The 21,145-nt window shown below is 45.8% G+C and overlaps 1 protein-coding gene and 1 long non-coding RNA gene across 15 annotated transcripts in view; one reads left to right on the top strand and one right to left on the bottom strand.

The window, feature by feature from the left end:
• LOC147367731 (uncharacterized) overlaps positions 1-19,614 on the bottom strand; it is a 651,563-nt gene extending 631,949 nt beyond the window's left edge. For 10 of the 14 annotated variants that reach the window (XR_015132011.1, XM_086315804.1, XM_086315800.1 and 7 more), the window contains exons 1-2: positions 16,306-16,626; positions 15,939-16,052 (exon numbers count right to left, since the gene is read on the bottom strand). The gene's annotated coding sequence lies outside the window, so the exon portion shown is untranslated. The other 4 variants (XR_015132010.1, XR_015132013.1, XR_015132014.1 and 1 more) reach the window with 4 other exon arrangements.
• On the top strand, positions 18,213-18,992 carry LOC147367732 (uncharacterized). The gene is made up of 2 exons (XR_015132035.1): positions 18,213-18,782; positions 18,874-18,992. It is a non-coding gene; the product is annotated as an uncharacterized LOC147367732 (long non-coding RNA).
• Positions 19,615-21,145: the final 1,531 nt, after the last annotated feature.

Genomic DNA, 21,145 nt, shown 5'->3' with positions numbered 1-21,145 from the left:
ATTAACTTTGCAATGGGGATCTGCCCAGATCTGGATTCCTTCTTTTCACTGTATTAAGAAAGTCTTCAATAATATGTCTTTTGACAAGACTGTAGTACATGAAAGAAAGTGTCTGTCTTTCTATATTTACCTGTGTCCCCAAGAAAGTGAGGTTGTGCCAAACCACACTCTGCCACTAGAGGGAGCTCATTCTTTAGCATCAAAGAAGTCATTCAGTGAAAGTAAGAGATCATCTGTTAGGAGAGACAAAAACCTAGAAAGTGTTGGTTGGCATGATGGTAGTGGTGATGGGTGTGTGTGTATCTGTGTGGGTGGGTGTGCCTCTCTTGGTGGTGGTGATGATACGGTGTGAATGTGGGTGGGTGGGTGCGTTAGGGTATTCTAATTGTTATTCATCATTAGTCTAAGAGTAAAATCTCTGCAGAGAGGGACTAGAGGCTGACGCCAGTGCCACCATCTCCTAGTGTATGGACTTGGAAAAGTGACTTAATTTCTCAGAGCCTAAGTTTCTTCATCATGCCTACCTGATGGGAATGATTAGACAATGACATATTAGACACAGTGTCCAGCGAGTACCTAGCACAGAACAGGAATTCCATCAATTTTAGCATCCTTTCCTTTTTACATTCTGCTACAAATAACAATAACTGAGAACTATATTTAAGTGACATTGAAAGGCAAACAGGAGAAAACAGGAGTGGAGGGAGGCATGAAGGTGCCACAGAAAGCGCCTAGTGTTGGATGAGGGTCTCCCTCATCCTCCCAGCTGCTGAGTGAAGGCATCCATAGATGTGGATACCGTTTTATAAGCCCCCTGGCTAGACCAGGCAGCCACGAACAGATGGCCCACTAGGCGTGACTGCAAAATGAAGTGGGCATATGGACCGCAACTATGGCTCCCTCTCCCTTCTGTTGGAGCCGTTCCCCTCAATCCTGGAGTCATTACCCTGAGGTGGGAGGGGAAACATGATTTAATCGATTTCATGTCACCCAATTTTATGTTTCCAAAGTCACCATATCAATCCTGCCTTGTATTTCCACAGAGTCTCTTCTTTTGGTATTCTAGCAAGTGGCTCTGACAAACGCTATGCTGAGACCATGCCAACACAACTGGTGGAAAAAGAAAATTCGAGTCAGACAACCAGTTTCCCTTGACTGAATTCCAAATATCAGAGGGGGTGATTTTTCCTGTCTGAATTCACACCCCCACCCCCGGCCCCATTTTTTTTTTTTTTAACTAAACCAACAGAATCAAATAGATCTTTCGGTTCTTCTTAGACAGATGGGGAAATTCACCTTTGTTAAGCACCTTTCGTGTGCCAGGCTCTGTGCTGGGCACATCACACACCGTCATGTAATATTCATAATAGTCTTGTGACAAAGTCATGTTTGTTTCTGCTTTCCCAAGGTGGCACCTGAGGTTCAGAGAGGTTGAGTAACTTGCCTGAGGTCACACAGCTCAGGTGGGAGAGGTTTGGTTTGGGAGAGCTCAGGTTTGGTGCTCTTAGGTGCTAGACACCGAAGTCTGTTTTTCCACCCAGTGTAAGAAAAGCTGTGTCCAACCTAGACAGCATATTGAAAAGCAGAGTCATGACTTTGCCAACAAAGGTCTGTCTAGTCAAAGCTATAGTTTCTCCAGTAGTCATGTATGGATGTGAGAGTTGGACCATAAGAAGGCTGAGCACTGAAGAACTGATACTTTCTAAGTGTGGTGTTGGAGAAGACTCTTGAGAGTCCCTTGGACACCAAAGAGTCAAACTAGTCAGTTGTAAAGGAAATCAACCCTGAATATTTATTGGAAGGACTGAAGCTGAAGCCAAAGCTCCACTACTTTGGCCACCTGATGCGAAGAGCCAACTTATTAGAAAAGACCCTGATGCTGGGAAAGATTGAGGGCAAGAGGAAATGGGAACAACAGAGGACGAGATGGTTGGATGCCATCATTGAGTCAATGGACAAGAGTTTGAGCAAACTCCAGGAGATGGTGGAGGACAGGGAAGCCTGGCATGCTGCAGTCCCTGGGGCCGCAAAGAGTCGGACACAACTGAGTGACTGAACAACAAGAACATACCAACAAATACGCCAAGAGCCTCTCTGAAAGCTGCCGCTTTCAAATGTCCCTATGTGATATGCTCCCTCTCAGATCTCAGCCTTCTCAATACTTTCTTGAGTCTTCCTCATTATAAAATTTTTCCACTTAACTCACCCTCAAAGTTGATCATGGGCTTCCTAGGTAGTGCTAGTGGTAAAGAACCTGCCTGCTAATGCAGGAGACTTAAGAGACGCGCGTTCGATCCCTGGGTCAGGAAGGGAGAAGGAAATGACAACCCACTCCAGTATTCCTGCCTGGGAAATCCCAGAGGCAGAGGAGCCTGGCCAGCTAGAGTCCAAAGGGTCACAGAGTCGGACATGACTGAATTGATTTTGCATGCAAAGGATCATCCCCTCTTTATTCACTGTAGCAATTACCCCACAAAAGCTAAGAATCCCTGTCTCGCAAGCAAAGAAATTGTGTGACTTGGCTGTCTCAGGCCACTCAGTTGGCATGCCTGGAACCACAGAAAAGCAACTTTCTCTCGTGTAAGAAACTGCCTCTAGGCTGAGCTGAAACTGCTCCCCAGTGTCCCAGATCTCTGAATACAAAACCCAGGAGTCTATCTTTGAAACTCAAATGCTTTCCTGAACTCTCATCTCAATACTGATTAAACATACCCTGAATTCATCTCTGTCCCCACTGTCAGTGCCCCCGATTAGGCTCTCTGCTGGATCCTCGCACAAGTCAGCCACCTGCTGACCCGACTCCAGTCCTCCCTGGTCAACTCAACTGCTCGCTGTCAACAGAGGACTTTTCCCTGTGCACAGTTGCTTTACAATGTTGTGCTAGTTTCTGCTGTACAGCAAAGTGAATCAGTATACATATAGTCCAGAGAAGGCAATGGCAACCCACTCCAGTACTCTTGCCTGGAAAATCCCAGGGACGGGGGAGCCTGGTGGGCTGCCATCTATGGGGTTGCACAGAATCTGACATGACTGAGGCGACTTAGCAGCAGCAGCAGCATAATACATATAGTCCCCTCTTTTTTGGATTTCCTTCCCATTTAGGTGACCACAGAGCATTCAGTAGAGATCTCTATGCTATACAGACAGTTCTCCTTAGTTATCTATCTTATACACAGTAGTATATACATGTCAATTCCAATCTCCCAATCCGTTAACAGAGCACTCTTTTTAAAAATTTAACTCCATCAGGTCACAGGTCTGTTGAAAACAGTGACCATCCCCCACCATCACCCCCAAGTGAAAGTCACTCAGTCGTGTCTGACTCTTTGCAACCCCATGGACTGTAGCCTGCCAGGCTTCTCTGTCCGTGAAATTCTCCAGGCCAGAATACTGTATCCTGCAAGGCTCCTCTGGCCATGGAATTCTCCAGGCCAGAATACTGGAGTGGGTAGCTGTTCTCTTCTCCAGGAAATCTTCGAACCCAGTAATAGAACCCAGGTCTCTCGCATAGAAGGCAGATTCTTTACCAGCTGAGCTACCAGGGAAGCCCTTATTTAACAGAAGTGTTTCTTCATTTGTACTTAGTCGCTCAGTTGTGTCTGACTCTCTGCGACCCCATGGACTGCAGCCCCCCAGACTCCTCTGTCCACGGGGATTCTCCAGGCAAGAATACTGGAGTGGGTTGCCCAGCAAAGAGAGCCATAATTCGTTAACCTGCCTAACAGCTTCCTGCATATTCTCACCCAGGTTGCCTCTTTAACCTCACCACAATCCACCCACACCCCCACTCCCTCCCCCTCGATTGCTTAGAAACAATATAGTGTAGTGTCTCTGTTATTGTTGTTTAGATGATCAGTAATGCTGACTCTTTTCCGACCCCACTGCAGCTTGCCAGGCTCCTCTCTCCATGGGATTTCCCAGGCAAAAATACTGGAGTGAGTTGCCCTGCCCTTCTAAAGGGGATCTTCCTGACCCAAGAATGGAACCCATGTCTCCTGCATTGCCAAGCAGATTTTTTACCACTGAGCCAGGGAAGCCCACCTCATGCTAATCCATCCTCCACTCTTTCCTTTTAGAGATGGAACTCTGGAGTTTTCGCTGAGCACAAGGACTCCCTTGCAGACAGCTATGACTATGTGACGAGACTGTGACCCATGGGATATAAGGGAAAGTGATGTGCACTACTCCTGGGACATGTCACTCAAAAGAACCTTCTTCTGTACTAATATTTAGTCCTCACTCCCCTTCCCACCCCCTCACCTCCCCACCCTTGGCCTCTAGCATCTACCAATGTACTCCCTGATTCTATGAATTTGACCATTCTAGGGAGCACATATAAGTGAAATCAAACAGTGCTTGTCTGCACCTACTGTATATTGGAATGCATTTTTAAAGTTAACAATGCATGTCCCACAAACAGACTGCACCTTTTTCCCCCTGTGCTATACAGTAGGTTCTCACTGGTCATCTACCTTATACACAGTACTGTGTATGTATCAATCCTAACCTCTCAATCCATTCCCCCATCCCTTCTAATAGAGTTTCAGCTTAGGAAAGTGAAGATTTGAGAGATGGATGGTCGTGACAGTTGAACAACAGTGTGAATGTACTTAGTGCCCCTGAAATGTACAGTTAAATATGGTTAAAATATTATGTTTTATGTGACTTTTGTCACGATAAAACATTTTTTAAAAAGAAGCTTCTTGCTCTTCACTTTCTATTTGTTCTCAGGAATGAGAAAATGGATGTATTGGTAATACACCAGCTTTGATCATGTAGATGAAGATAACACCCTGGTGGGGTGGGAGGGGTGATGCAGCAACAAGATAGAAGGAACTTGGGTCCCTGAGGCTCTGCAGAGTACACCACGGCTGGACTTGTTTGGGCTGCCCTGTCGCAAAGAGTCGGACACGACTGAGCAACTGGACTGAACTGAACTGAACTGAAAGATTCCACTGCACTGATTTCAGAGGCGATTCCAGGAATCACCACTAGGGGGTGGGGAAGTGAAACAGAGAAGGGAGAGAAATCAATGAGGTGTACATTACCTACTGACTGCATATGGGCAGCTGGACCTCAGTCACAATGGGGAATACTGGGAGAGAGAAGAATGTGACTCAGATGTCCTGGTCAAGGAGCGAGGGAGCTGGGGTAGTTATGTACCAACAGCTGCGGAAACTCACTGAGGGATACTAGAGAAGGGGGCACTCTTGACTCCAGGCAGAGTGCTCTGGGGTCAGGGAGAGCCCCAGGCAGGTACAGGTGTTAGAATGTCAGTAATCTGGGTGGACAGATGTGATAAGTCTTGAGAAGCCTTGGCTATCTCATCATACATATGCGTCTGCTACACTCACCCACCTCTCCATCCCTTTGACCTAGCTTGGAATTTTAGGAAAGAAATAAACCTATTTTAAGTCACCATTTTTCCTTAAGTCACTTAAAACCTATTTTAAGTCACCATTACTTAGTCTCTGTTAATGCATACATTTCTGTTACAGATCAACCTACTTTATACACTAGCATGAGACTACCTGCATTCAAAGCCCATCTCTACCACTTACTAGAGGCAAGGGACTGAACTTTTCTGGCCCTCGGTTTCTCCTCCTGAGAAATGGGCCTGTTTATATTTCTTCACGAGGCTAGTGTTCAGGGGCACCTGGGAGAATGCATGCAAACCACACTGCCTGGCCCAGAGCGAGCCAGCTGCTGCTCCTGTTTCACGCATCGGAGCCCTTTTTGAAAGCTGCTCTTGAATTTGTTTTGACAGTTCACGTGGTCCCTCCAAAGACAGAACACAATGGGTCATCCCAGGGCAGCGCCAGAGAATGTAACAGCAAAGGCTCAGTCTGCTTAGATGCTGCTGCCCCAGAGTCAAAAAGAAACTGGGACCAGAAGCTAGAGCCAAAGATCAAAGCCAGGAAATGACAGCCAACCTGGGAAGAAAACGACAGGAAATGAGACCAGGCCACAGGGAAGCCACGAGAGGAGGGAGGAGATTCCAGCACTTCTGGAGTTTACAGCAGAGGTTCCCCAGGCTGCTGAGCTTCTCTGGCCCAAGCTTCCAGCCAGTCAGCAGGAAGCCAGTGCCCCACAAGAGTCTATGAATGAGCAAGCAGGTGCCCCTGGCGGTGGCCTGGCTGATTCCCAGCTCTGCTCAATTAGCACCTCCCTCATCATGCACCTGGACATCTGCAGATGACTGGCCCTCACCCCTTCCTGTACGCCTTCTCATTCCCCCAGCACCCATGGGAGCAGAGAACACGCCCCAAGACTGGAAACAGCAACTTCAGCCTTGCAAAGACCAGGCAGTGGGGACCAGGAATCATTAACAATTGCAGCATTGCCCAGGGTAAATGCCTCCTGATGGAGTCAAGAGAGAAATGACTGCAAGCAAGTGCTGTGTCATTAAGATTAGTTGAAACTGAACTTAGGGGGTTATTGTTTTAACCGTTTCTCTCCACGGGTGCCATCACAGATGCAGAACTGGTCGTTAATACTAATTATTCAGTCCACTTCTATGGAGCACTTTCCTGAGCCAGGTTCTGTATCAGCCCAGGGTCTCAGAAACTAGGAGACAGGCTCCACAACTTTGATTAAATCATGTCCAAGTGGGGAGCAGCCAAGCAACCAACTGTATGATGAGCCAGTGATTTTTTAAACACTGACTGATAGTAAGTACGTGAGTGTGTGTGCTACATCGCTTCAGTCGTGTCCGACTCTGTGCAGCCCGCCAGGCTCCTCTGTCCATGGGTTTCTCCAGGCAAGAATTCCAGAGTGAATTGCCATGCTCTCCTCCAGGTGATCCTCCCAATGCAGAAATCGAACTGACAGTTTCCTATTTCTCCTGCATTTGCGGGCAGGCTCTTTACTAGGGTTTCCCTGAAAGCTCAGTTGGTAAAGAACCCTCCTGCAATGCAGGATAAGTGATGTGAAGTCTCTCAGTCGTGTCTGACTCCTTGCGACCCTGTGGACTCTAGCCCACCAGGCTCCTCCATCCATGGGATTTTCCAGGCGAGAATACTGGAGTGGGTTGCCAATGCAGGAGACCCTGGTTCAATTCCTGGGCCGGGAAGATCCACTGGAGAAGGAATACACTACCCCCTCCAATATTCTTGGGTTTCCCTTGTGGCTTAGCTGGTAATGCGGGAGACCTGGTTTGGGAGAGATCTCCTGGAGAAGGGAAAAGCTACCCACTCCAGTATTCTGGCCTGGAGAATTCCATGGACTACAGTCCACAGGGTCGCAAAGAGTGGGACATGACTGAGCGACTTTCTCTTTCACTTTTTCTTTACTACTAGCGCCACCTGGGAAGCCTCTAGACGTGGAAATCCGCAGCTTCCTGGGCCCCACCCCCAGTGACTTCATCCAGCATCTGCATTTTTTTTTAAATAGACTTTATTTTTTGGAACAGTTTTAAATTCACAGAAAAATTAGGAAGAGAGTATACAGGGAGTTCTTAAACACCCTCTCACCCTTACATTCCCAAAATACACTTATTAAAATTTATGAACCAATGTAGATATTTTTATTAAAGGCCAGGAAGCAACAGTTAGAACTGGACATGGAACAACAGACTGGTTCCAAACAGGAAAAGGAGTGCGTCAAGGCTGTATATTGTCACCCTGCTTATTTAACTTATATGCAGAGTACATCATGAGAAACATTGGGCTGGAAGAAGCACAAGCTGGAATCAAGATTGCCGGGAGAAATATCAATAACCTTAGATATGCAGATGACACCACCCTTATGGCAGAAAGTGAAGAGGAACTCAAAAACCTCTTGATAAAAGTCAAAGTGGAGAGTGAAAAAGTTGGCTTAAAGCTCAAGATTCAGAAAAACAAAGATCATGGCATCTGGTCCCATCACTTCATGGGAAATAGATGGGCAAACAGTGGAAACAGTGTCAGACTTTATTTTTTTGGGCTCCAAAATCACTGCAGATGGTGACTGCAGCCATGAAATTAAAAGACGCTTACTCCTTGGAAGGAAAGTTATGACCAACCTAGACAGCATATTGAAAAGCAGAGACATTACTTTGCCAACAAAGGTCCGTTGGACTGTAAAGAAAGCTGAGCGCCGAAGAATTGATGCTTTGAACTGTGGTGTTGGAGAAGACTCTTGAGAGTCCCTTGGACTGCAAGGAGATCCAACCAGTCCATTCTGAAGGAGATCAGCCCTGGAATTTCTTTGGAAGGAATGATGCTGAAGCTGAAACTCCAGTACTTTGGCCACCTCATGTGAAGAGTTGACTCATTGGAAAAGACTCTGATGCTGGGAGGGATTGGGGGCAGGAGGAGAAGGGGACGACAGAGGATGAGATGGCTGGATGGCATCACTAACTCGATGGACGTGAGTTTGAGTGAACTCCGGGAGTTGGTGATGGACAGGGAGGCATGGCGTGCACAATTCATGGGGTCGCAAAGAGTCGGACATGACTTAGCGATTGAACTGAATTGATAGTTTATTCAGATTCCCTCAGTTTTTACCTAGTGTATCCTTCTGTTCCAGAATCCCATCAGGATACCGTATCACATTTAGCTATCAGGTCTCCCCTCTTGGCTGTGACAATTTCCCAGATTCTCCTTGTTTTTGATGACCTTGACCATTGTGAGGAGAGCTGCTCAGGTATTTTATGGGTTTCCCTTCTACTGAAGTGTATCTGATGTTTTCCTGATGATCAGTCTGTGGCTATGATTGGGGAAGGAAACCAGAGAGGTAACGCACCCGTCTCATCACATCATATGCCTGGGTGCAAACAGTCAATGTGACGTTACTGTTGATACTAATCACCTGACGAAGGTAGTGTTTGTCAGTTTTCTCTGCTATAATGCTATTCTCTCTCTTTTTTCTTTTTAGTCACTTCCCTACTTTACTCTTTGAAAGGAAATTATGTGCAGCCCACACTTTAAAAATGGGGAGTTGTTGGCCACACCACCCAAATCAATCTACAGATTTAAAACAATCTCTATCAAATTACATTTCTCTCAAAACTATTACCAAAAAATCCCAAAATTTATATGGAACCATAAAAGATCCATAACTGCCAAAGCAATCCTGAGGAAAAAAGAACATAGCAGGAAGTATAACCCTCCCAGACTTTAGACAATACTACAAAGCTATAGTAATCAAAATAGTGTGGTAGTGGCACAAAAACAGACATGTAGATCAATGGAACAGAATAGACAGCCATAAATAAACCCACATACCTACAGTCAATTAATCTTTTCTTTTTTTCCACCTAGCATTCAGTTCAGTTCAGTTCAGTCGCTCAGTTGTGTCCAACTCTTTGCAACCCCATGAATCACAGCACGCCACGCCTCCCTGTCCATCACCAACTCCCAGAGTTCACTCAGACTCACATCCATCGAGTCAGTGATGCCATCCAGCCATCTCATCCTCTGTCGTCCCCTTCTCCTCCTGCCCCCAATCCCTCCCAGCATCAGAATCTTTTCCAATGAGTCAACTCTTTGCATGAGGTGGCCAAAGTACTGGAGCTTCAACTTTAGCATCATTCCTTCCAAAGAAATTCCAGGGCTGATCTCCTTCAGAATGGACTGGTTGGATCTCCTTGCAGTCCAAGGGACTCTCAAGAGTCTTCTCCAACACCACAGTTCAAAAGCATCAATTCTTCGGTGCTCAGCCTTCTTCACAGTCCAACTCTCACATCCATACATGACCACTGGAAAAGCCATAGCCTTGACTAGACGGACCTTTGTTGGCAAAGTAATGTCTCTGCTTTTCAATATGCTGTCTAGGTTGGTCATAACTTTCCTTCCAAGGAGTAAGCGTCTTTTAATTTCATGGCTGCAGTTATCATCTGCAGTGATTTTGGAGCCCAGAAAAATAAAGTCTGACACTGTTTCCACTGTTTGCCCATCTATTTCCCATGAAGTGATGGGACCAGATATTTAGAGAGCTAAATTAATCAATATTTGTCAACATTAGTAACAGGCTAATGTCTATGAAGGATGAAGGCCTCTCTCTCAAAGGAGGTAAGTTTTGAGTGAAATCTGAAATGAAATAAGTCATGCAGAAATCTGGGAAAAGAATGTTCCAACCTGAGAGACTACTCAATGCAAAGGTCCAAAGTTGGATATGCTTGGCATGCTCAAAGCTATCAAAGCGGCAGAATGTTGGGACATTCAAAAGCCTCAGACAGGATATCTGACCTAGGTCTTACAGGATGAATAGGAGTTGTTGTTTAGTCACTAAGTCGTGTCTGCCTCTTTTGTGACCCCATGGACTGTAGCCCCACCAGGCTCCTCTGTCCATGGGATTTCCCAGGCAAGAATATTGGCGTGGGTTGCCATTTCCTTCTCCAGGGGACATCCTGACCCAGGGATCAAACCTGCACGTCCTGCATTGGCAGGCGGATTCTTTCCCACGGAGCCACCTGGGAACCTGAATAGGAGTCTGCCAGACCTAAAAGGGGCAGTGTGCTCCAAACAGAAGGCACAGCAAGGGCAATGAAAGTGTGGGGACAAGATTAAACTACACAGCGCTTTATACAGTATAAAGGGCTCCAGTCACACCAGCTGTTGCTCTTACTCATCAAGAAGGCATACAGAAGAGGAAGCAGTGGTACTAGAACAAACGGTAAAGAAAGCTGAAGAATCTGGGAGGTAGCTTTGTCAGGGAAAATAAACCTATGAGATTAAAAAGAAATCAGTGACAAACACTGGCATTAGTAATACAGATGCAGCCTTCATCTGACAAGTCCTCTTGGTGCTCTAGAAGCCCTGGAGAAAGTTGCAGAAACTGTACATACTTGATCAAAATCACTCTTGCTGGTTCTGCTGCCACTGCTCCTACTGCTACTTAGAAAAGTTACAAGAAAACTCAGGGGAAATCATAATAGGAGATTAAGCATCACATTAGAAATTAGCCTGATTAGATGTGTATTAGTCCAGGCCCTCCAGAGACACAGAACCAACAGGAGAAAGAAATAGATAGAGAGACAGACAGATAATGAGGAATTAGCTCTCGTGATTATGGGGGCTGAGAAGCCCCATGACCTGCCACCTGCAAGCTAAAGACCAACCTAGGAAAGCCAATGGTGTACATTTCACTCCAATTCCAAAGGTCTGAAAACCAAAAGCTCTGATGGCACAAGTCCCAGCCTGTGGGCAAACCACTGATGTCCCAGCTCAAGTAGTCAGGCAGAGAGAGAGAATTCCCCCCTTCTCTGCCTCTTTGTTCTGTTCAGGTCCTCAATGGATTTGGATGATGTCCATCCAAATTTGGGAGGTCAATCTGCTTGACTGAGTCCCCTTATTCAAATGCTCATCAGATCCAAAAATACTCTCAGATACACTCAGAAATTAATGTCTATTCTGAGTATCCCATGGTCTAGTCCAACTGACACATGAGATTAGTCATCACAAGATGCCAGTTCCCAAAGAAAGACATGAGCAAGTCAACCCATTCTTCAGAACCAAAATTGACAGTCCTGGGCTCAAGAAAACCAGAGGAAAATGTCTGCTTTAAAAAGTTGTTTTGATGGATACTCCCAAAGAGAAAAAGAGGCTCAGAGCCTGGATCCCAAGGGGTGAGGGAAAAAAACAACTTTTTAAAGCAGACATTTTCCCCCACCAGAAGAATCTGTGCAAACATGGCAGCGTTTTTACTTGTTTAGTGAGCTTAAGACATTACATGATGAAAAAGAAGCAGTTTGGACTCCTGCATTTTTATTTACAATCCCAGACTGACAAAAAAAAAAAAAAAAAGAAAGAAAGAACAGAAAAGAAAAAGAAACCCTAACAGCCCTTCTCTAAAGAAAAAGGAAAAATCGGCTGTAAGATTAGAACATTGCCACGAAAGGAATGCTGCATGTTTTATCAAAATGCAATGAGCAAGAATGATGATTTAAACAAAACAAAACCACTTTCCCTCCACCCCTATCCCCAAACCCTGAACTGCAATCAGGAAAGACAGAGGAAACAACCAAAATCACCATTCTATTGCTTTGATATCTTTACTAGGTGAATTGGTGGCATTCACTAAGCTAATAGGGACATTTATATCAAGAAACATTTCTGTATATATTGTTGAATTTTAGTTGTACATATACTTTGTATGTTTTTGTCTTCTTTCATATATGGAGTAAAAGCCAAAATGCTGAGAGTGAAAAAAAAAAAAGAAAACCAGAGGACTGATGTTGACCACCCCCCTCCCCTCCACATGGACCTATCTCTCCAGACTAGGAAACACTGGCAAGTGATTATCTTTCTGGAAGCAACAGAACATGGTAATTAAGAATATAAGGTGAGGGACTTCCCCGGTAGTCCAGTGGGTAGGACACCGCACTCCCAGTCCAGGGGATCTGGGTTCAACCCCTGGTCAGGGAACTAGATCCTACATGCTGCAGTGAAGACCTGTTGCAGCCCAATAAATAAATACAAATATTGTTTAAAAAAGCATATAAGGTAGATCTAGTCTCATCTCATATCTGCCATTACTATGTGTGTGTCCTTGGACAATCACCTCCCTCTCTCAGCCTGCTTCCTCATCTGTAAATTGAAAATGATAATTATAATACTATCTTCCTCAAAAAGCTGTGGTGAGAATTCAAAGATAATGCATGTAAAACACTCCATAAATGTTAGTTATTATGGATACATTTAAATATTATTCTTAAGAATCCTATTACAGTTAGAAAAGGGTTGGTAGAAAGCCTGAGAATAAAATGTATAATGACAGGGTTAAACCGCAGATATTCAAATTGTGACCAGAAGGAGGAAGGAAGAAAGAATTCAACTTTATTAAGCACTAACTGTGTGACAAACACTCTTAGACCCTTTAAATCGGAGTCTCATTCACGTCTCACAACCATCTCTGAAGAGTGAATTAGGCACTTACTGTCTTCATTTTTCAGAGACCAAATTTCAGGAAAGTTCAGTAACTTGTTCAAGGTCACAAAACTCCTAAATGCCATTTTTTTTCTGACTGTTCAACTCTGTTCTCTTTCTATTACAGCAAATACGTTTCTGCATGTTACCAACATCCATGCTGTTATTCTAAATTCTAAGGTTAATCATTAATCTCTCAAAAAAGCACATTCAAATTCAACTCTTCAGGCTCAAGAGCAATTCATTTCAAGGATAACTGTGATTTTTTATGATGAGGTCTTCAAGAAAGTCACAGCTCATACTAGCAATGTAACTTGGGGGTGAATTCCCTAAACTCTCAGAGCCTTTATTTGCTCACCTGAAAAATGGTGATCATATATTTGCAAAGTTGCTATGTAAATTAAATGAGATTACATATGAGAAAGCACTCAGCACAGTGCCCATGTCTTTAATCTGAGTCTTCAAATTAGTCCTACTGAAATAGTTGGAAATCCTTTTCAGTCAGAATCCACTAAAATGATAACCTCACTGCTAACAGCCTTGATTACTTTTGTAGCTATAAAAAATATTTCCTTGGACAAATTCTTTTGGGGAATTAAGAAAGCAATGGATACAGTCCATTATACAGTGAAGTAAGTCAGAAAGAGAAAAACAAATATATTAATGCATATATGTGGAATCTAGAAAGATAGTACTGATGAACCTATTTGAAGGGCATCAGTGGAGACATAGAGATAGAAAAAAGACTTATGGACATGGGTGGTGGGGGAGAGGAAAGAGAGGGTGGGACGAATGGAGCGAGTAGCATGGAAACATACATTCAGTTCAGTTCAGTTCAGTCGCTCAGTCGTGTCCGACTCTTTGCTACTACTGCTAAGTCACTTCAGTCGTGTCCGACTCTGTGCGACCCCATAGACGGCAGCCCACCAGGTTCCCCCGTCCCTGGGATTCTCCAGACAAGAACACTAGAGTGGGTTGCCATTACCTCCTCCAATGCATGAAAGTGAAAAGTGAAAGTGAAGTCGCTCAGTGGTGTCTGACTCTTAGCGACCCCATGGACTGCAGCCTACCAGGCTCCTCCGTCCATGGGATTTTCCAGGCAAGAGTACTGGAGTGGGGTGCCATTGCCTTCTCTGGTCCGACTCTTTGCGACCCCATGAATCACAGCACGCCAGGCCTCCCTGTCCATCACCAACTTCTGGAGTTTACTCAGACTCACGTCCATCAAGTCAGTGATGCCATCCAGCCATCTCATCCTCTGTCATCCCCTTCTCCTCCTGCCTTCAATCCCTCCCAGCATCAGAGTCTTTTCCAATGAGTCAACTCTTCGCATGAGGTGGCCAAAGTACTGGAGTTTCAGCTTTAGCATCATTCCTTCCAAAGAACACCTGGGGCTGATCTCCTTTAGAATGGACTGGTTGGATCTCCTTGCAGTCCAAGGGACTCTCAAGAGTCTTCAACACCACAGTTCAAAAGCATACGTTACCATATGTAAAATAGATAGCCATTAGAACTTGCTATAGGACTCAAGGAACTCAAATTGGAGCTTTGTAACAACCTAGAGGGACTGGGGGGAGAGTTTGGAGGAAGGTTCAAAAGAGAGGGGACCTAGGTATACCTGTGGCTGAATCATGTTAATGTATGGAAGAGACCAACAGAATATTGTAAAGCAATTATCCTTCAATTAAAATTAAATAATTTTTTAAAATAACAACAACAACAACAAAAGCAAGGGAGTTCACCTTTCCATTCCCAAGTTAGATTCTTTACCACTAGTGCCACCTGGGAAGCCCCAAAACAGAAAGACAATAGAAACTAAACTAACTTCATAACTCAATATTATAAATTTTTTATTTTTATAAACCGGGGAGTGTGTTTCACTTTTGCTGTATATGAGTATGTAGGGGATATGCAAAAAAAAAAAAAATACACACACTGGATTTGTTAAAATAATATATATGTTGAGTTTGTTAGCTTTTAAAACTAAGATTTAGGAATAAGGCAGGAATACTAAGACAGGTATAAAAAATATCTCCCAGATGTACAAAATCAGTGCTTTCCAGAGTTGCCTGATGCTAAGAATTAGCTGATTCATGCCCTCAAGGGTGGCGGGGTGTGGGGCAGGAACTCTGTGCTTTCGAGAGCACCCCAGGTTATTCCTGAAACCCAGCGAATTAGGAAAATACTATTCAAACCCAACTTGCAAATTTCAAGATGTTTCACCTCCCCATGAGTCCACTAATTTTGGCCTCAAGTATTTTTGGCAATGCAACTACCAAATCATTAAATAATTCCCTAATGTGACTGACAATTAACTTTTAATAAAGAAAAGTACTGCTATAATTAATTTCAGAAAAGAAAGTACAATATGAAAACTGTCTGTCTCCGTGAGTGGTAAAGAAAGTCTTCTGACCGCGCTGGAAGGGAGAAGCCCACTTCCAGCAGAGAAAGTGATCCAGTGTGTCTCTCTGACCAGGTGATTTCAATCAGGTCCTACCCGCCACCCCAGGCAGGTGTTATACATGTTAGTAACTCCTGTCATCCAGCCAGAGAGAAGGTATCACAAGAACAGGGCAGATAGGAGATGACTGAATGGGAAGAAATTATGAACAACTGAACTAAACAAAGTTAATCAACATTTGCATAATGTCCTAGGATTTACAGAGCCTTTTTATACAAACATCTTTTCATTTAACCTTTAGAACAATTCTGCGAGGTAAATGATCCCGACTCTACAGTCAAGGAGATCACGGCTCAAGCTAATTATCAAATGGTCCCTGGGCACAGGTTTTTCAGATTCTAGATTCCAGGTTTTTCTACACTTGGAGCTGCTTTGACGGACAATACTGGGTTAGAGGGAAAAGGTTTCTTTGAAGCAATGCAATAAAGAGGGAAACTGTCATGACTCAAGCAGAATAAAATATAAAGAGAAGAAAAGGATAAGGACTCTTAAGCAGAAAACATGAGAGAAGGCATTAGAGAATTCAGAACAGGAAAGTGACCAGTGACTGCAAATCAACCTCATAAATCTTGAAAGCTGTGTGAGGGGTAAAGCTTGTCAAGGCAGACCCAACACTGAAAGGTCCTTACCAAGACGGAGAATAGTCCATTATTCCTCACCAGGTGCCAGCCCCAAGAGCAAGGGAGTGCAGCAGATTTCCAGGGTCAGCAAAGGTTCATCACACTGAATGTGGTGCCCTGGGCCTGAAGACCATAAATCAGAGACAGACGTGCAGGGCTGTGAGGCTGGAAGGTGGGTGTGAGGTCGGATGTCCCCTCCAGGGTCTCCCCTCCAGCCCTCTAGCCTCTGTCCTGATCCAGACCTCCTTATCTCTGCCCTGATCTCTTGAGCAGTCACCCTGCCTCCAGCCTTACGAACTGTCTGCAAAGCACCATTTCAAATTGCAACTTGAGGACCCAACTTGATTCCTCTAGTAAAAGGTATCCAGTAACTCACATGATGCCTGAGATATGGCTCAGGGTCACATTCATAACTCCAGCACTAGGGACTTCCCTGATGGCCCACCGGCTAAGGTACTGTGCGGAGGTGGGCCCAGGTTCAACCCCTGGTCAGGAAAATATATTCCTGGTCAGGAAAATACATGTTGTAACTCGAGTTCGCACGCTGCAACTAAAAGATTCCGTGTACCACAACTAAGACCTGGTGCAGCCAAATAAATAAATAAAATATTAACGATAAGAACTCCAGCACTGCAGTCAGGCTGCCTGGGTTCAAATCTCAGGTCCCCTCCCACTGGCTGCAGATCCTTAAGGATTCACTTACCCTCTCTGAGCTTCTTCTGTGAAGAGTGGGTAATGGTGATACCAGTAGCACCTGCCTCCCAGCCGGCAATGAAGCACTTTGCACAATGCCTGGCCAGTGGCGTCTGCTCAGTTAGTGGTGGCTGTGATTACTGCCAATGAAAATAGCACTCCCAGGAAGATACAACTGGATTGTTTGTCCAGCGCATCCTTTGCTAGGAACTGTCCCAGTTTAGGATGAACTCCTGGCCATCACAAAATGATTCAGGCCTCCATCTACTAGCTCATTCATTCAGCAGTCTTTAAGGGTCTACTAGGAGTCCATGGGGTCGCTAAGCATCAGACACGACTGAGCGACTTCACTTTCACTTTTCACTTTCATGCATTGGAGAAGGAAACGGCAACCCACTCCAGTGTTCTTGCCTGGAGAATCCCAGGGACGGGGGAGCCTGGTGGGCTGCCGTCTATGGGGTCACACAGGGTCGGACATGACTGAAGCAACTTAGCAGCAGCAGCAGCAGGAGCCTGAAACTATTGTCAGTGCTGGTAAACCTCTATTTTTTAACATTTTATTATTCTATACAAATTGTATATATTTAAAGTCTGCAACATGATGTTTTGATATACACATGTTATGAAATGATTACTACAGCCAAGCTAATTAACACATCTATTACTTCACAGTTACCTTTTTTAAATGTGGTAAGAACTTCTGAAGATCTATAATATTAATATCATAATACAGTGTTATAACCATAATTCCACCATGCTGTACCTTAGACCTCTGTAACTAACTCATCCTGCAAAACTGAGATTCTGTACCCTTTGACTAGCATTTCCTCTTCCCCCCACCCTTTCCCTGCTCTGGTTCTATGAGTTTGACCTTTTTGGATTCCACATATAAGTGAGACCATGTGGCATTTCTCTTTCAGTGTTTATTTCATTTAGCATAATGTCTTGTAGGCTCATCAGTGTTATTGGAAATAGCAAGATTCCTTCTTTTTTAAGGTTGAATAGTATTCCATTGTGTGTGTGTTGTGTGTATTTATCACAATTTCATTATCCATTCATCTATCAACAGACAATTATGTTGCTTCCACAGCTTGACTACAGTGAATGATGCTGCAGAGAGGATGAGATGGTGGTTATCCCCTCAAGATTCTGATTTTATTTGTCTTCATGCTGTCAGTGCCCTGGCCTTTCTCCCACAGGAGCAGCTGCTGAAGAACATGACTGTTAATCTTCAGGATGAGAGTGACAGGAAGAAGAGCAGCCTGGTTCCTCAGTGCAAAGACTCGGATTCACAACCGGGACAAAAAAACAATAACTATATTGCCCAACGCTTAAAAAATAAGGCTTCACTTTAATAAAATGGCAACCCACTCCAGTATTCTTGCCTGGAGAATCCCATGGACAGAGCAGCCTGGCAGGCTACAGTCCACGGGGTCGCAAAAAGTTGGACACAACTGAGCGACTTCACTTCTAATAAATCATTGGCTACATCTCTTATCACACACCCTCAACCTACATGTCTCACTCTGACCTCCTCTACTGCATTCCCAGCACCTGAGTTTTATATAACATCACAGAGCCCGATTTCCCAAACCAGACTGCTGCCCGAATCATCTGGAATGCTTGCTAAAAGCAAGATCACCGGGCCTGTCCCCTAGAAATTCTAATTCTAGGAAGCAGCCCAGCAATCTGTATTTCTAAGCAGAGTTCCAGATAACTCCTACCTTTGAGAAACATTGAAAAACTCTGATATAACACATAAGGCCATGATAAGTAATTTCGGAAAATTTCTTAGCTAGAAAACAATCCTATGCAGTTAACACCATTGCCTTAGGGCAGCGGTCCCCAACCTTTTTGCTCCAGGGACCAGTTTCGCTGAAGACAAGTCTTCCCCAGACAGGATCCGAGAATGACTCAGGCCGTAATGCGACGGATGGGTAAAGATGGAGAGCGGCAGACGAAGCTTCTCGCTCACCCCTGCTGGCATCCTGCCCTGCGGCCAACAGGCCTCAGGGCCGGGACCGGTCCACGGACCCTGTTGGGGACCCCTGCCTTGTAGTTTTTGTTAAACGGCTGATATTTGTGCATTACGCAGCAGCGACTTCAATGGACTCTTACACAATCACCAGGGGGGTTAAGTGGAAATTGGAAACAAAGAAGGTAAGTGACTTACTTGTCCAGGAGAAAATGATGAAGTTAGGCTTTCAGACTCCAGAGTCAGCCACACTCTTGCCTATTTGTTATTCTGCAGTCCGTTCAGTGGTGCGCTGGTGGAGACTATGACTACAGCAGCCGCGAAGGTTCTCCGCCGACACATCGTCCACCTGGGCGCCGGATGGGGCTGGGCGGGAGGAGGAGGGGAGCAGGGGAGGCGAAGATACAGCTGGAGGGGCCAGGCGGAAGGTAAGCCGAATCACTCCCTATAACGGAGACTGTAACACTGCGGGCTAAGCAGGGTCAGGGCCTGGGCTCCAACTACACTGGGTAGCTTGGAAATTATTAAAGGTCAAAGAACGCAAGCAACCAGCCAGCCAAGGTGATGGTGACCTCTGACCCCTGACCCGACTCTTGGCCTCTGTCCAGTCTACTCTCCTGCTGGGTCAGGGTCTGTGTCCTTTCTGCTGCTGCTTCCACCTCCTGAAGGCCCCCTTCCCCAGTCACCGCATCCCTGACTGTTAACACCCCCTCGGCTGGATACCTGCACCTCCAGGAAGCCCTTACTTGCATTTTCCTTGGAGTCTCTTACTTTGAACCCGTCATACTAATCCTCTCCCCCACTTGGACGAGGAGTCGCATGAGGGTGGCCGGGAGGCCAGGATACAACACTGTAGCTCAGGCCTGCGGGGTCACGGAACTGGCAGAACGTGCTCCGAGACACCCTGGGCAGCGCGGCCAGAGCGCAGGTCGTTCTGGACCTATGCTGTGGCTTTCTTGCTCCAGGTTGCTTTCTCCTTCTCTCTCGCTCACTCTCACTTGTCATCCCTTTTCCTACCTCCTCCTCTCTCCCCACCCTGTTCCCTCCCCTCCTGACTCAAAATTTCTTCCAGTGGGCTTTCGCTTAAGCACACTAAATCTCAACATGCACTCTCTCCATCTCTCCTCCTCCCTCCCCGAGCTCACCACGATCACGGGCTTAGGCAAGAGGTGAGGCCAGTCCACCATATCCGGTCTTCTGGAGGCACACGCGCAGCCAGTCGCCATGACCAGCTTTTGTCCAGAGCCAGTTTCCTCTTTATTGCATGTTTGTGGCCCACAGTGGTAGCAGGCATCACTTTAATCCACTTCACAATTCAATTCCGGCTCTCCACTGGGTTCCCTCCAGATCCTGTGGCTCATAGAGACTCAGGATGGCAACAGGAAGTCCCCAAGACAGCACCAGCCAGTGGTTCCAGAAGTCTCCTTCGGAGTGAGGGGGCAGGGTCTCAGTTCATTAATCCAACTGGTTGAAGATCAGGTTCCTCCAAGCCTGGCCTGTTCCTGTCTGGTACATTTTCTCAAATTAAACAGTTCACACCATATCTCTTGTTAGATGGGAATATCGCTGCTGCTGCTGCTAAGTCGCTTCAGTTGTGTCCGACTCTGTGCGACCCCATAGAGGGCAGCCCACCAGGCTCCCCCGTCCCTGGGATTCTCCAGGCAAGAACACTGGAGTGGGTTGCCATTTCCTTCTCCAATGCATGAAAGTGAAAAGTGAAAGTGAAGTCACTCAGTCGTGTCTGACTCTTAGAGACCCCATGGACTGCAGCCTACCAGGCTCCTCTCCCATGGGATTTTCCAGGCAAGAGTACTGGAGTGGGTTGCCATTGCCTTCTCCGGGGAATATCACTAGTGTCTCAGAATTCTCTTTGAAGCCCAAAGGTCACAAGTGGCCACAAATGGGTCACGGGGCCCTCCGTTTATCACCCACCTTCAGCCTAGACAAGCTTAGGAGAGTCGGAGGAAGGGTTTTGTGGACAAGGGTTGCCCATCCGGCAGGAAGTATGTGACATCCCCGTCCCCTCTCCATGAAGGAAGGAAATGACAAGGGTTCCGGTGTTCAGCCCACCTCAACCCCCAGGGAACTGCCTGTGACTGCAGAGTGGAGATAGAACCCCCTACCCAGAAGGTGAGGCATGTGTGTAGGTTTACCATGGGTTAGGTGGACTCCACTAAGAGTACTGGGCTGGAGCCATACAGGAGGATGGCCCGCAGGCTGAAGACATGCGAGCGGGAAGAGTCCGGATCGGTTCCTTCTGAGTCAGAACTGAGGGAAGGCTGTTAGCCAGCCAGAGGCTGCATCATCCATGCCAGAAATATGCTGCCCCTCCATCCCCTGGGTGGGGCGGGGCTTCAGGGACTTACAGAATCTCTCCTTGAGCATTTGGGCATCTGCCACACTGAGAACATCAAGACCCAATTATGCCAGCAAGTGTCAAGAATTACTACTTCCCTCTAATTCCTTCTCCCCAGAAGCAGGTGAATGGAGAGGAGAGGGCAGGAGTTGGAAGGCAGGGTGAAAAAACAGACCTCCCTTCCAAGGCAGG

The sequence above is a fragment of the Bos grunniens genome, chromosome 8 (genome assembly GCF_055505025.1).
Source record: "Bos grunniens cultivar Pamir isolate PY7600 chromosome 8, Bosgru_T2T1.0, whole genome shotgun sequence".
Lineage (NCBI taxonomy): Eukaryota > Metazoa > Chordata > Mammalia > Artiodactyla > Bovidae > Bos > Bos grunniens.
Note: the sequence above shows the minus strand (reverse complement) of the source record. Positions and strands in the feature narration are given on the sequence as shown.